The sequence below is a fragment of the Hyposmocoma kahamanoa genome, unplaced genomic scaffold (genome assembly GCF_003589595.1).
Source record: "Hyposmocoma kahamanoa isolate Upper Pololo Valley unplaced genomic scaffold, ASM358959v1 168, whole genome shotgun sequence".
Taxonomy (NCBI): Eukaryota; Metazoa; Arthropoda; class Insecta; order Lepidoptera; family Cosmopterigidae; genus Hyposmocoma; species Hyposmocoma kahamanoa.
The window spans coordinates 2,110,234-2,125,524 of NW_020653608.1; the positions used below are offsets into that span (position 1 = coordinate 2,110,234).

A 15,291-nucleotide genomic window follows, 5' to 3' on the forward strand; every position below is an offset into this window, starting at 1 on the left:
TTTTTCTTCCAGCATTTTAGAGCGATTACGATCACGGGTTCTCATATTGTAAATAAACGTGTAACCATGAATAGTTATATAAGTGTAATATGTAAGTAATATACGTGTATTATATAAGTGTATTATATAACACACCTACTCATACCGATTTGTTACAGCAACGGTAAGCCAATCGGATAACATCGCTTTTCCTATGAATTTCAAAGCTACGCACGTTTGTGGATGTTTGGTATAAATACCTCTTGATAACTGTGAAGAAAAATATCATGATGAAACCGGCACGTTGAAGAGCTTTTACAAAATTTGTGACGTGACCAGTAGTGGAAAGTACACCCCTAAACGACTATTTGATTCTGAATGATAAGTTTAAAGAGATTAACTTACACTAACGTCACAGTACATTTATGAAAATGTTATTTATGTTAAGAAAAATATTTTTTTTTTTATGAGAAATAGTGACAGACATAACATTAATAAGAGGAATAAAAATAAACTCTGACGTTGTTCTTGGCAACGTATACGCTTCTATTATAATTGATATTCAAAATATGCCTTTTACGAGGCGAACTATAGTGGTAAAAAAAACTTTATACTCAAGGTATTTTATACAGCTTGTGCGTACTTGGATGACAAAAATCCGTGGTATTGACCCGTTTAGCTGCAGTCTCTTCCTAAGATGTTTTAAATTAAATGATAAATATATTCACATGTATATTTACAAAGAGCAACCCCTAGAGCTTTATGCTCATTGTTCTTCAGGGGAATCTGCCTTACGAATGAGCAGTAGAGTTGACGATGATGATGACGATGACGATTTCAAGTGTAACTTACTTACCTATGAAATAAAGATTAAAGACAGATAAGATCTGTGATCAGAAAAATTATTTTGGTATGACTTAAGTTCTTAGTTTTAAACAATGACTTACAAATAAATGGACGACGGGTCTACTACAAAAACCACGAAAAAAATGTCCCAAGTCAACCTATTTAAACGTAGTGACATTTAAAGGAATATGAAAAAGCTAAAACGTTGAATTTAAATTGTAATGTCATCGCAGTACTGTCTAATTTTGCTTGCTTCGCTGTCAGTCGAACAAACGAAGACTAAAGCGTGAATGACGCTCTTTATACGATCTTAACGCCCTATAAGTTCGGACACTTTTTAGCGCGGACCCGACGTCCATGTAATTGTAAGTCAATGGTTTTAAAACACTTTTTAAGCAAACTTGATCGTTATTTATAACACAAATGCAAATTTCAACCAAAAAGCTGGAATTTCTTTACACTTCAACGCCTTTCTAAAGCCTACCTCAAAATCATTTAATTCACTAGGAAAATGACGTTAAAAACCTGAGACATGTCTGCCGCGCAAAATTGACATTACGTAGACCATTTCAACATTGTCATGTGATTGTTTTAACTCATGAAAAGCTCATTGTCCCATTGACAGTAAAATTCAGAATTTCCTGAACACATCTCAGTGATAAATAAAAAAAGAAACTATTTTGTATTGAGCCTTTATTGTTGACAAGCAGCGACTTGTCTGTTGAATGCGTAAGAAGGCTCTCAGAACCAAACGGGGGTCAGGTATGAATTACTGGTCTGTAAACAAAATCTTTAACACTTGTTTTCTGCTATTATTTCGAAATAAATATCAATAATCTAAAGAATCTTACAATGTACCAGTTTGGAACACATAATATGATATAGCATGAAATACGCGGAGATCTAGACTGAGTTATGCAGTGGATCGAGGTAGATTTCCTGAGAGTTATTGCCTTCGCAATAAGTACTTTCAAAACGTTACAGTGACCATTGCGTAGTTTACCAGTGCCTATTTTCTTGTGTTTTTTGATGTACATCTTATGGTGACCGTATTTTTGTATTTATACGTCCATGCGTATTATTATTATGCTGGTTAGGTTCTTTAATAAATCATTTAAGGTATAGGCAATGAAACTATTTTTCCAGATTTAAATCGCGAATATTTGATTTTTCAAACAAACCTAATTTCTATTATTAATTAATAATAAATTGAACTTAATAAAAATTCATTCAATAAAATAATTTGTGAAACTTTAATGTAACGTAAATTGGAATGTTTTCTTTGTAAAATTAAAAATAAGGTATTTAATTAATAACTATTGTAACTATAGTGAAAAAATAGGGTGGTTTGCATCAATATTAGACATAACTGGTTGAACACTGTACCACCTCAGTCAACCGTGACCGTGGCACCTGTAAAGGGCCCGAAACGTGAGTTTGTTTGAAAAAACAAATATACGCGATTGAAATCCAGAAAAATAGTTTCATTTCCTATGTGTAACAAACGCGAAAACCTAAGAACTCGACATTTAAGGTATATTTATCTTTAGGTGTATACACAATGCACGCATGTATACTACCGTCACGTCAGAATACGTATTATTATGTTGATTGGCCATTTTCAAAAGCCACTTACAATATTTGAGGCTATCAGTCAACACTGGTGTAACTCACATTTATTTATTTTTTCTATGATATTAAGGTATATCATAATTATTACCAGATTGGATGCTATTTTCATATATAAAATCTGTGGCTCTAGTGAAAAAGGGTACAAGTTAAAAATGCCTACTTTACAAGGAAACGCGAAAAATGCTTATAGCTTAATGTTAAGCTTTAACTGTTTTTCGCGTCTTGTAGTAGTTTTTAACGAAAAATTGACTTTTTTGACTTGTACTCTTTTTCACTAGAACCAAAGAAATAATTATTAATTTTTGTATACAAGAAAATAGCATCCAAATAGAAAATAATTATGTATTGTGGTATCCTATAAAGTAATATTGTAGAAAAAAATGGGTTATACCACTTTCGCGCTGATAGCCAAGTTATACTTAAGGTGCGGTATATAGAATGTGCGTATGTATACCTTAATTAAAACCTCAGAACTAAGTCCAAACTCATGGCACCACGATTTCGTTCAACTAAGGTAAACGATTATTTTATGGGGAACAGTAGATGTTTTTACAATAAGATTCCGGAGCATATATTAAAATTATCGTTTCCTATGTTTAAAACTTACATTAAATGTATTTGAATTGAAAAGTCATATTACAAAAGTGAAGACTACGTGTTGAATAAAGACGTGTGGAAAGACGACGTGAGTCTAGATTCCACACAAATTTGTTTAAAAATGTATTCCATCAAAACAGCAATCCATAGAGTTTCATAGAATTCAACACAGTGAACAAGCACTAGCTTAAAAATGACGTCCTTAAGTCTAATTAATTTTACCTATGGAATAAATGATTCTTTTACTTTGAAGTCATGATGTATACGTATTTTTATATTAATTAGACATTTTAAACAAACTGTATTTGTTTAAAAACAAAACTAACTCTTTCATATTGTGGACATTCGTCGAAATAAATCAAGACGCATAAATTACGCGTTGCTTTCCGACCTTGGTTAAGAGATAGCGGCGTATGGTAATGAGCGCTGCTGCGTTGTCGAAGTTGCAAAACTGAACCTTATTTCAACGTGTTTCCTTTACTAATCGTCTAATGTTTTCATAAGCCGACGACAAATGCCATTTACCATGCTATTAGCATGTAAATAAAAAATAAATGGACCATTAGAGTCGGGGAGTCTAGACTCGTAGGCCGCTATAGGTAGTTTGTCGATAATCTTATTACCGGGGCATAACAGCTAGAGTTCGACTTTCCAATGTGTAATAATCACATTTTTTTTCTTCTCCGAAACAGTCGAATTGATAACCTACTCCTTTTTTGAAGTCGGTTATAGTTATGGTAAACTTAAGAGCCGTGGTAACTTAGTGGGAGAGGACGACTGCTTCTCAATTGAGAGTTCAACGGTAGAAATCACTTGCACCTATGCAACTATGACTTTATTATGTCTCGGTTTGCAGCCCCGGTTTGGCAAACTGACTCTGGTTCGTGGTCAGATCGAAAGAATGACAACAAACTGAGTGTAGAAATATATTTCTCAAAAACCAAAAACAAAGACCTGTAACAAACACATAAAAGAATTTATACGGTCCGCTAGTTCGTTCCGTTGCTTAGTTGGCATAGCGTCGGGCACGGTTTGCTGGAAGACGTTGGTTCGAATCCAGCCGAGTCGAAGGATTTTTTGTTCGATATTTATATTAATAACTATTACAAACTAGTGCAGTCATTTCACAAAAATATTGTATTTATTTCTTAGACAACAAGTTAAATTATGGCGATAGGGTACAAAAAAAGCTTAAATACTGAAAACTAAAACTAGAGTTTAATTATATGGATAAAATTGGGTTCCCGCGGCAAGGTGCCCAAGATGCTGGCAGCGTTTCTCCTTTGTTATGGCTATGCTGGTCAAACATCGTGACAAACAATTAAAAAATCTTAAAAATTACAACAACAAACAAATCAGTGGTTTTTCCCGAAAAACATAAAATAGGTAGTACTTATGTAGGTAGTAAAAACATCATAATATTCAATAAAATAAATATGGCTGTAATTTCTAAGTTACGTACATTAATTAATGTTTAATAGCAATACCTCTCGCGAAGGAAAACACGTGACGAAACGGAAAGTTGTTTAGCTCGTGAAATGTATAATGAATTGATTACAATAAGTATGCATGATACGGAATGTCTATTCCATATCGAAACGTAGTCTTTTTATCTTATTTTCTTTTTTTTTAATTGAACAGTTAAATATTTTTCCCATACTTAAAATGGACTTTTGACCTCTATTAATTCTGGTCATAAGTCGAAATTAATAAGACTTGTAGAATTATATTTTCAACCGACTCCAAAAAATGATGGAGGTTCTCAATTAGACTGTTTTTTAACTGATTTCGATGATTATTTTGTTGTTAGAAAGGGGTTACCATAGTAGTAGTCCCATTTAAATTTGAAGAAAATATTCCACCTCCAAGGGTTGCCACCCTTTTAATTTAAATTAAATTAAATTAAAAATTAATCCGGTTTATTGGATTTCAGCAACTTTTTGTTAACCGATTTCAATAAAACTTGGCGAATAGATGTAATATCGCAAACTTTTGACGTTGATTCTTTTTTAATAAAAAATTACAATTATTTATGCTGGTTTCAATTTTAATGCGTATCGGTTGAGGAACGGCCAAGTTCCTTTCATAGATTGAGCAATTTGAGTGAATGCCAAGAAAGCTTCTTTAAGTTATTCTTTAGGGAAAAATATTTAATCGTAAAATTTTACACCTCGATAGAGAATTGAAATTCCACCTAGTATAAATAATAATACCATGAAAAATATAATAATGGGATACTAATAAGCAACCCACAAAACTTGAAAAATTGAGATTTTATTGCCAAATTATAGTTTCTCGTCTCATCTACATGATTTGAAACCTCCAAAATATTAAAAAAAAATACAGTTGCCATGAATCTATTAGCCAAACCGCGAAGAATCTTTAGACGCCACATTTTCTTGAAACTGTGGTAATGATGGTTGTCACGATTATTAATCTACATCTATTTAAACCATAGGTTCCCAATTTATTTGATTCACCCCCCACTTAGGCAAGATAAAAAACCCACCACCACCACAAAAAAATATTGAAAACATGTATTTTTTATATTAAATTAATACAAAAAAACTAAAGGAAAAAAAATTTTTCAAAAAAATCAGATTTTTGTTTTCAAATGCACCCCATGGATGACATCCCGCCCCCGTGTCTCCCCAAAATTGCTTCCGCGGGTCCTAGGGCTCTACGCGCCCATTACGGGAACAATTTGGGAAAACTATGTTATGTAATAAACATAACATAGCATATTACATAAACTATGTAATATGGGGAAACTATGATTTAAACTGATAACAATTGAATAGCATTACCTTGACATTCAACTCAGCGTCTTCTCAACAATGTCACCGCTATCATTTTTACACAAAGTTGGAGCTAATAGAGTGGTATTAGTTACAAGTAACTTAATCCCGTGACAGTGCCTGGACCCGCGCCAATATCGGCAGCTTGTCTTTTGCATCCGCCGAGATCGGTTATCGACTACTTTTTACTACCTTCTTTTGAGTGTGTATGAAATCGGATCATGTGGATAGAAACTCCTAGGAACTTTCTCATCATTCTCATAATGCATCTTAGTGTTTTTTTATATCAGTAAAATTATAATTTTACAAATAATGCGAAAAGCTATTATTGTTTCCACACAAAAAAGCGTTTGAAAGACTTTTTTTTTATAATATCAAGTTACGGGACGAGCAAGTCGTACGCCTGATAGCTACAAGCCTGTCCATGACAGTTGCAGTGCCACTCAGAGCTTTAAATAGCAAAGATCCGAGGGGCACTGCCACTGCGTCCGTCACCCTGAGATATAAGTTGACAAGTCCCATGTGCCTGTTATTTCACCAGCATCCTTACTCTTCAAAGCCGGAACACAGAGTCGAAGCGTCGCGACGCGTCATGTTTTTCGCTTATAGTATATTCATCTTTATTTTCCCAAAATTGTGTTATTCAAATATGGAAACGGGCGTCGACGCGCGTCGGCGCTTGGATGCTGTTGAGCTTCAGTGTGAATTGAGCCTTAAGCTAACATTACTGCTCGGCGGCAGAAATAGGTAAGGGTGGTAAATACCCAGGACGAACTCTTCCACATGAAGCTCTACTGCTACTTATGACTTATTTGAGTCATGTTACAGAACTGTGGTACATACGTAAAAACATAAAAGAACATTAAATATTGCATTGTTATTTAGATTTGAAAAGTAACACATTACCTCGTCTCTATTCACACGTACAACGTGACCTTGTTTCCTTTGAACATTTTTCTCGCCTTGATTCCAAGTGACGTAAGAATACGAACGCTTCGCCCTTGGCGATCTGTGGTCAAGGAATATTGCATTATATAAGTAATAAACCAAAGAAACATAAATAGTTACATCTAGACCTCCTCGTGAAAGTGCCCGTCAAGGGAAGTACTGCTACCTATTTCGGACACTGCTGGTGAAGCTATAGGCACATAGGACTTGTCAACTTTACGTGTCAAAGTGGCGGTGCTTCTTAAATCTTTGCAATTTAAAGCTCTGAGTGGCACTGCAACTGTTGTAGGTAATCGCGTCGCTTACCACCAAGCGCACACTTCTTTCATCTCGTAGCGTGGTATCATAAAAAAATAATATTAGAACTTTCTACAAGTCTGTAAACATTTCTTATTGTACCTTTTCCTATGTGCTTGATTATTTATTTCCCAAAATATTTTTGTTAGGTTTAGGTAAGCAACACTTTGCTAGGCTAGAAATCACTGAGGAACAGACACAAGTAAAATAATCCAAGTAGAGCTCCTTGTTAAAGAGTTCGTCCAAGGGTTTTATCTCCAAGCAGTAATGTCAGCATTACTTTGTTCCGTTTTAGAAGGGTAAAGGTGCTGGTGAAATTTCAGGCACATAGGACTTGTCAACTAATGTCTCAGGGTGTCGGATGCAGTGGCAGTGCCCCTCAAATCTTTGCGATTTAAAGCTCTGACTGGCACTGCAACTGCTATGGACCGTCCCGTCCCTTGATGTTATAAAAAAAAATCACTATACATATTAATTTATGGTATTCTTCAATTTCAATGTCGAAATATGGATTACAAATACAATTTATACGAGTATAAAATTTAGCCTATCCAAATCTCGTTTGTATGTCAATAATAGATATTTTTTTCATGAAAAACATTGACATGACAATAATACGAGGAATAAAAATAAGATGGATGACACTCGTCTTCACAAAATCACAAATCCGTTTGAAGGGCAACGTATAAATTTGCCATTTACGTGGTTTGAACCTAGAATGCGTCTTTAGATGACAAACATCCGTTGTAGAAACTCGTTTTGATCTTTCAGGCTATCTACGATATTTGAAATAATGTAACTAATATCTATTTACAAAGACTAACTCAGCTTCTAACCTATTCTTTCATGGGAATCTACCTTAGAAATGAATAGTTGTGTTTTTAGTCGGTTTGACGATTTCAAATGTTAATTGCATTTCTATTAAATAATTTTTGTTTTGAATTTAGTTTACATCCACGAATCTAATCAAGTTTCGATCGAACCACAAAAAGAACGCAGTAAGGTTTATTTTTTAACGAATTGGATGAATATATTAGCATCCACTGCGGCCGAAGTCAAAGAGTCTGCCCGCTTTTGTTTGGGGAATTTCTTTGTAAACGGCCATTTTTGTTTGACGAAATTTTCAGAGCGTCCTTTTATTACTATAATTGCGAGTTCTTTGTGGTGGTGGTCTTTTGTTTCCCTGTCGAAATTACAGCCGAAGAGAAGTGATGGAATTGGCCATGGAACGTTTGAATTTTATTTTGCGATTAATGGCGATTGTTATTTGTTTTTTAAGTAATCATGTGAAATACGTTATTTAAGCATAATAATGTAGATGTTCCACTTTCGATTTTTTGAAATACATATTTAATAATTTCAAAAAGATTTCGATGATTCTTTACTGTTGAAAAGGGGGTAGGTATCTCAGTATTGGTCCCATTTAAATTTGAAGATAATTTTCCACTAACCTAAACAAAATAGTAGTAAACTAGGGAATCAATCCGGTTTCGCGCAATTTCCGGTAACCGATCTCAATAAAACTTGGCAAATAGACAATTACACGAACTTTTGAGGTCGGTTTTTTAATAAAAAAGTAAGAATTATTTCTAAATTGGCTCAAGGTGTTATCCAGAAGCAACTCCTCAGAGTGAACGTGGCTCTAGTATTTCTAGTAAAGAGAACCCCCTAGTTTGAGACCAGCTAATTTGATTATCTTGTTCTCTGTAATTATTATTAACAAAATTAGTTTTCACAACATTTGCTCCATAATGAAGTTTGCAAACTTATACATGACACCTCCGTCGATAGCAAAGCAAACATAATCGAGTGCACAAACAAACTACCGCAAAGTTAAACAAAACTGTGATCGCTTCCACGATTAATTATCCAGAACTCTGTAGACTGGAATAATTAGTTGCGAAAAAACGCTTAAGGAATTTCAAATCGCTCGGGGAGCTTCGCATCGCAGGTACGATGTTTTTAGCTGGCTGTTGTGAATTAGTTAAATTTCAGATACGTAACAAGGGCAGTGTCCCAATCGTCGTCGATAATCAGACGTAATAGGAGGTTATTACGGCCGGCTCTCCGCCACGAATTATAGACCGATTGCGAAAGTTCTTCTTTTGCTTGAAAGGGTGCACTCTCGTGGAAGTCCCATTGTCACCAAGTCAGAATCTGATGAGGGAATCCATTGAAATCGAGGACAGTTTTATAGGTACGTCATTGTACTTACCGATTTCTCCGCCAATTGTGGACCGATTTTGAAAATTCTTTTTTTTGTTTGAATGTATATATTCTCGAGGTGGTCCCTGATGCCGATGATGCTGTTCCGGGTTCAAAGAAACTCTCGCTTCTATCGATCGATTTTTCTTAATATGTACCAGATGACATCATCGAAGTGTGCAAAGTACCAGTAGCTCGGCAACTAGTTGATATATTGTCGAAGCCCCTATATGGACTCAGAATACAAGAGCTTTGCAATCTTGCATTGATAAAAGACAGAGCCCGATATTAAGGCGTGAAACCTTTATAGTTTTCTATGCTTACCTTAAAGATCTCAGATTTCATAGTGTCCTGTAACTTGTATTGTCACTGAAATATATTCAAAGATGCACATATTACATCTGTATTATAATAACCAGAACGCACACAATCAACACAGCCCCGCACTAGGAAAACCACAAATTACACCCAAACTCACGTGAGAAATAAATGTAGGCCATATAAATATTTCTCCCGGCCCGGGAATCGAACCTGGGAGCTCTACGTGGCAGTCCGGCATGGTAGCCGTTCGACCACCGAGGCAATTGAACACATACATTCCTTTGACTGTGGTATGTAATACGTAAATGCGATATTATAATAATTAAACTCATTGTGAAACTTTCTCAGTGTTTTGCTACATTATTTTGCCCTATAATAACGGTCTCATAGAAAAGTATTTTATATTTTTTGTGCTACAAATTGTATTTACATATGACTAAACCAAATGAAAACAAAAGCTATGCGATTACAGTGACAATGCCGTACCCTGTCGCAATATGTAGGCTTCAAAAGGCTTTTATAGTATAGACGTCAATCCTCTATATCTACGTATAAAGGGTGCCCTCCATTTAGTTGCCCATATTCAAGGGGGCGACAAGCCTACGGCAAAACCATCAGCATGTCTTTGCACCTTGTGAATTGTCAAATAATTGATGCACGTAATGACGTAGGCTTTTTAAATAGAAAAACGGAAATATATTAGAACTGGAGGTGGATGTTAGGAAGATAATAATATAATAAAAAGGGCACAATATATTTTAAAACAGTTAAAGTTTTAAAAAAACAAGTTAAATCACACTACTGTACACATAGCACTAATATATAATGAAGGAAGAGCCACAGATAAAATTAGACATCACAGACGTTGCTCTGATCCCAAAGTAAGTAACTAAAGTACTTGCGATATGAAAGTCGGTGACGACGGCGGTACCAAACAGACCCAAGACAAAGTAGAAAATTTAGTTTCTGCATTGACCCGGCCGGGGATCGAACCCGGGACCTCGGAGAGGTTACACCATGCAAACCAATATGCAAGCCACTCGACCACAGAGGCCGTCAAAAATCACAGATAATAACTTTTTTCTTAAATTAACCTCAAAATGGTCGTGGAATTACATCTATATATACCAATTTTTAACCGATTCCAGAAGGAGGTACTCAATTCGACTCTATGTTTTTTTGTATGTATGTTACACGATAATCATCGAAATCGGTTCACAAATGCCGGAATTGTCGCGTAACATATGTACATACAAAAAAATACAATCGAATGAAGAACCTCCTCCTTTTTTTTGAAGCCGGCTAATAAATTATCCCAGGTCATCGAAAATATCCAATTCATTGCGCCCTGAAAAAACTATTCCTGACGATTCAAATTGAATGACCTAATATGATTTGATAATTTTCTTCCTGTTCAGTTTCAAAAAATTTACAAGCATAACATAATATGTATTTTTCATTCACTCTTCTTTCTTTCAGATTAAACAGCTAGGCTCCAGTCTAAAAGCTTTATCTTTGGCCTCCTTTATACCACGTCATCCCCACTTTTCTTTTCAATCAGTCAAACAAGCTGATTCTCGGTCCTCCGCGACCACGCTTGCCTTTAGGTTCTTACCCCAGTTCAATGTACTTCCCCCTCTATATGAATGCCCATTGTGTATCAGAGAGTGATGAAAAATTGTGCTCAAAATTCGCCAGTGCACCGCTTCGGGTTCGCTTAAGTAAAGGAAGAGGAATAATAAAATTTTGTCCATAGAGTAGTAACATTGGTATAATTCGTGCGTGAAACCGGTTTTATCCCCTAGTTTGCCAATATTAAAGGTGGAATATTTTTTTCAAATTGAAATGAAATCAATACTGAAGTACCCTCTTTCCAACAAAAAAAGAATTATTGAAATCGGTTCAGAAATGGTAATCGTGTACACAAAAAAAATACAGTCGAACAAAAAAGGGAACGTTCTTAATTTTTTAAACATTTTTGAAGGCTACATTTCATTTCTAGAACGTTCCATATCTTTCTAATGCTCCGACTCTAGCCTAATGCAAGTTGGGCTCTTCAACGCTTCAAAGTTGTGTTTTTGGTGTCCATAACAAATTTAGTGTCACTCAGCGCTTTAAAGGACAAAGATCTCAGTGGTACTGCCTCTGCGTCAGTCACCTTGAGGCATAAGTACCCTTCCAAACCGGATCTCAAAAATAGGTAAGGTACTTCCCTGAACGAACTCTTTCTAAATAGCCCTACTGAGAATAAAATATACTATAGTGCGCTATTTCCTGTATCTTTCTAAACAAGTGATAATTAATCATATACACTGTAATCAATTGAATTAAAGCGCAAAATTGAATACTCGCTTACACAATAGGATGTTCTATCACAGATGTATATTGTAATAAGTACTCGTATATCAACGAAACGAACGAGTCTGCCATTAAAAGGACGTTTCCAGTCTATTATTCAACAAAAGCACGGAGTTCTGGAAAGTCCTTCGTGCTTACATTAATTGCGCAGAATTTTCGTTCACTACTTCCTTATTTATTTATTGTATGCTCTTTGTAGGGCGACAATTTAACCAGAAAAGCGTGGGGAGGAAAATTAATGTAATACAGTAGAATTTTCGAGAACAACATTTTGCCTAAAAGCTCTAGCGCACATCGAATACGTATCACGATGTTGTGATATTTATAATATTTTAAAAGCTTATCATGCTTATTGAGTTCGTAGAATTGCTACACATAGGAAATGAATCTATTTTTCTTTTTGAAACAAATTAACGTTTTGGACTCTTTACAGATCCTATGGTCATGGCTGAATGTGAGCCCAAAATATGTGTTTGTTAGAAAAGACGCATGTACCCGATTTAGATTCGAAAAACTAGTTTTGTTTTTGTAATACTTAAAGTAGCAGTAGAGCTCCTTGTGAAAGAGTTCTTCCAGGGAAGTACTGCCACTGTTCCTATTTCTGCCGCCAAGCAGTAATGTGAGCATTACTGCGTTCCAGTTTGGAAATATAAGGGTGTTAGTGAAATTACAGGCACATGGGACTCAGGGCAACGAGCTTCGTTGGAGTGTCATTTAGATCCTTGCGATTTGAAGCTCGTGAGTGGCTTTGCAACTGTTTTGGAAAGACGTGTCACTTACCACCGTACACATGACTTCTTCATACCGTCACTTGATAATATATAAAAAAAAAATATATCACTTATGTCAACACCTTGACTAGTATGATGTAATTTACAACTGCTAGAACCTACTTAATCTATACAAATGCTGGATGATTACTGGGTTTGCTTTATAATACATAAAGCAAAACAAATATATTTTTTTACTGTTGTTCTCCTCAAATTAATGGGATCATAATCACCATCGTCTACCCATTACACGTACCACTGCTGGCCACGGGTCTCCTCTAATACGTTGGGGATATCGCACGTTTCTCCAGAGGCGTAATCGACGTGCAACCTGCGCGTCGATCATAGTGATGTTTACTTTGACCGTTGACTAAAGATATTGGTACTAACATTCACAAATATATAGTAATATAGAAACCAAAGTTCTTTGGTACCCAGCGCCTCAGGGATTCGAATTGTCAACCTCAGAATTGAAGAAGAAACTGTTCTCTCACTAGGCAACGACCGCTATAATAGATAATTTTTTAATTACTCACAGAGATTGGAATTGGCATATTTACCTAACCTTCTTGGTAGTAATTGAATACAGTTGGGTAATGGATCCTTCAAAAATCCCGGAATTATTGTACTTTCTAATCTATTTTTGGTATTTACTACGGCATTGTATTTAGAAAAAAAAATTTGTAATTATGTTTCTTTTTGTAACTGCCTCCGTGGCCGTACGTTTACCGTGCTTGGAACTTAGTAATGCTGACATTACTGCTTGGCGACAGAAGTAGGTAAGCTGGCAGTACTTCCCTGGACGAACTCTTTCACAAGGAGCGCTACTGCTACTAAAAATATTTGTATGGCCTACATTCGTACCTCTTGTGAGTTTGAGTGTAATTTGTGGTTGTGTATGTGTGTGTCCATGGCTACCGCGACACAGGTTTGCGGGGCTATGAGTGTCTACGTTATTTATTTATTTTTTCAAATAGAATACGTTTTACAGAGGACTATCTCCCACCAAACTGGTTTGTTAGTGTGCACGCTCTTACACAACATTTAAAAATATGACTTTTGTACTCCTAGTTTTAATCGTTGCGGTATCTTAGAGGGAAGGATTATCCGTATTGTATACATTACTTAAAGTTTAGGTGAACATACTCCAACTATTCCGATTTCCGATTATTAATTACGAGTACGTTATATTGTAATGGTTTTGAAACTAATTGAATAAAATTTGAATGTTTTCAGAGCAGTAATCATCCAGCATTTGCATAACTTAGGTAGATTATAGCAGTGTTTAGGGTCTACATTACACCAGACAAGTCAATCGTTGACATTAGTGACATGGCCAGATAAACAAAAGTACGAGAGCCCTCAGTCTGATCGTTTGTAATCTTAGGAATAATGACATTCCTGATAACTTCTTGAAATGTAAATTGTTTTAGAACAACAAAAAAATCTGGATGTATGAAAAATTTTATTGATGTGGCTTGCTTACGGTGTTCTTCGATCGGCTTTTTTCGATTTCCATGGGATCCCCTCAACAGATTCTGACTTCTTGGTGACAATGGGACTGTTACAGTCCTTTATACATTTTGGACTTTTTTTGGACTGTCATGGTGGCGGTGATTAGTTGATAACATGTATTGTGTCAAGTGAAAAGTCGACTTTTACGGCGTCAGGGACCACCTCGAGAGTGCACCCTTTCAAATAAAAAAGAATTTTCAAAATCGATCCACAATTGACGGCGAAATCGAAAAACATACATAAAACATACGTACAACCGCGAACATGTTACCTCCTCCTTTTTTGAAGATAACGAAAAACGAGACGGCAAAATTTCAAATTATTTGTTTTCGGACATTAACTGTTTTTTTTTATTGCATATAAATGGCTTGTATTTGTTTTTTCAAATAAACTATCGTTTACACATCTCATGATTACTTAGATCCGAAGAAAATAGTTTCTTTTCTTTAATATCAATATTATTTCGTTGAATATCATGATGTTCAATTATCGTGATCTTCATTATTTTTTATGAAATTACGCCACTAGTATGTTATCATTATCAATACAAAGATCGAACACAAACTAAAATTCCTACGATCTGACATTTTTCGAACCTGCGTACGTACGCCAATTTAGGGCAAGTAGATTATTTTTATTCTAGATTAGAACGTTATCACATGTCAAATCGAAGATTCGATATGTCAGAATCGATATTTTTCATTTTTTTGTTTCTTGGTTTCTGAACAAAATATACTAATTTACATAACTCTCGAATAATGCTTACAATACATATGTTTATTGTAAATACAATTCGAATTTGTGTATAAGTCTGAATTTCACTAAGATTATTGATTTTTAGACAGTGTTTAACTAGATCAGGAAACGAAACTATAATTTTCCCTTGAAATGATGGTTATCCTACAAACAGGGGAGTTTTCCAACTCGCTGCCGGTTACGTATTGTGGTGTATTTTTGTTTGCACAACTTGCACAGTTTCGAACATTTGCAGAAGTCTAACAAGATGCACAAGTTTCAGATTAAAC

General features: G+C 35.3%; 1 protein-coding gene across 12 annotated transcripts in view; it reads left to right on the plus strand.

The window, feature by feature from the left end:
• The window catches only part of LOC113225609 (uncharacterized protein CG43867), a 472,277-nt gene that overhangs the window by 241,822 nt on the left and 215,164 nt on the right, over positions 1–15,291 (plus strand). The window lies entirely within an intron of this gene.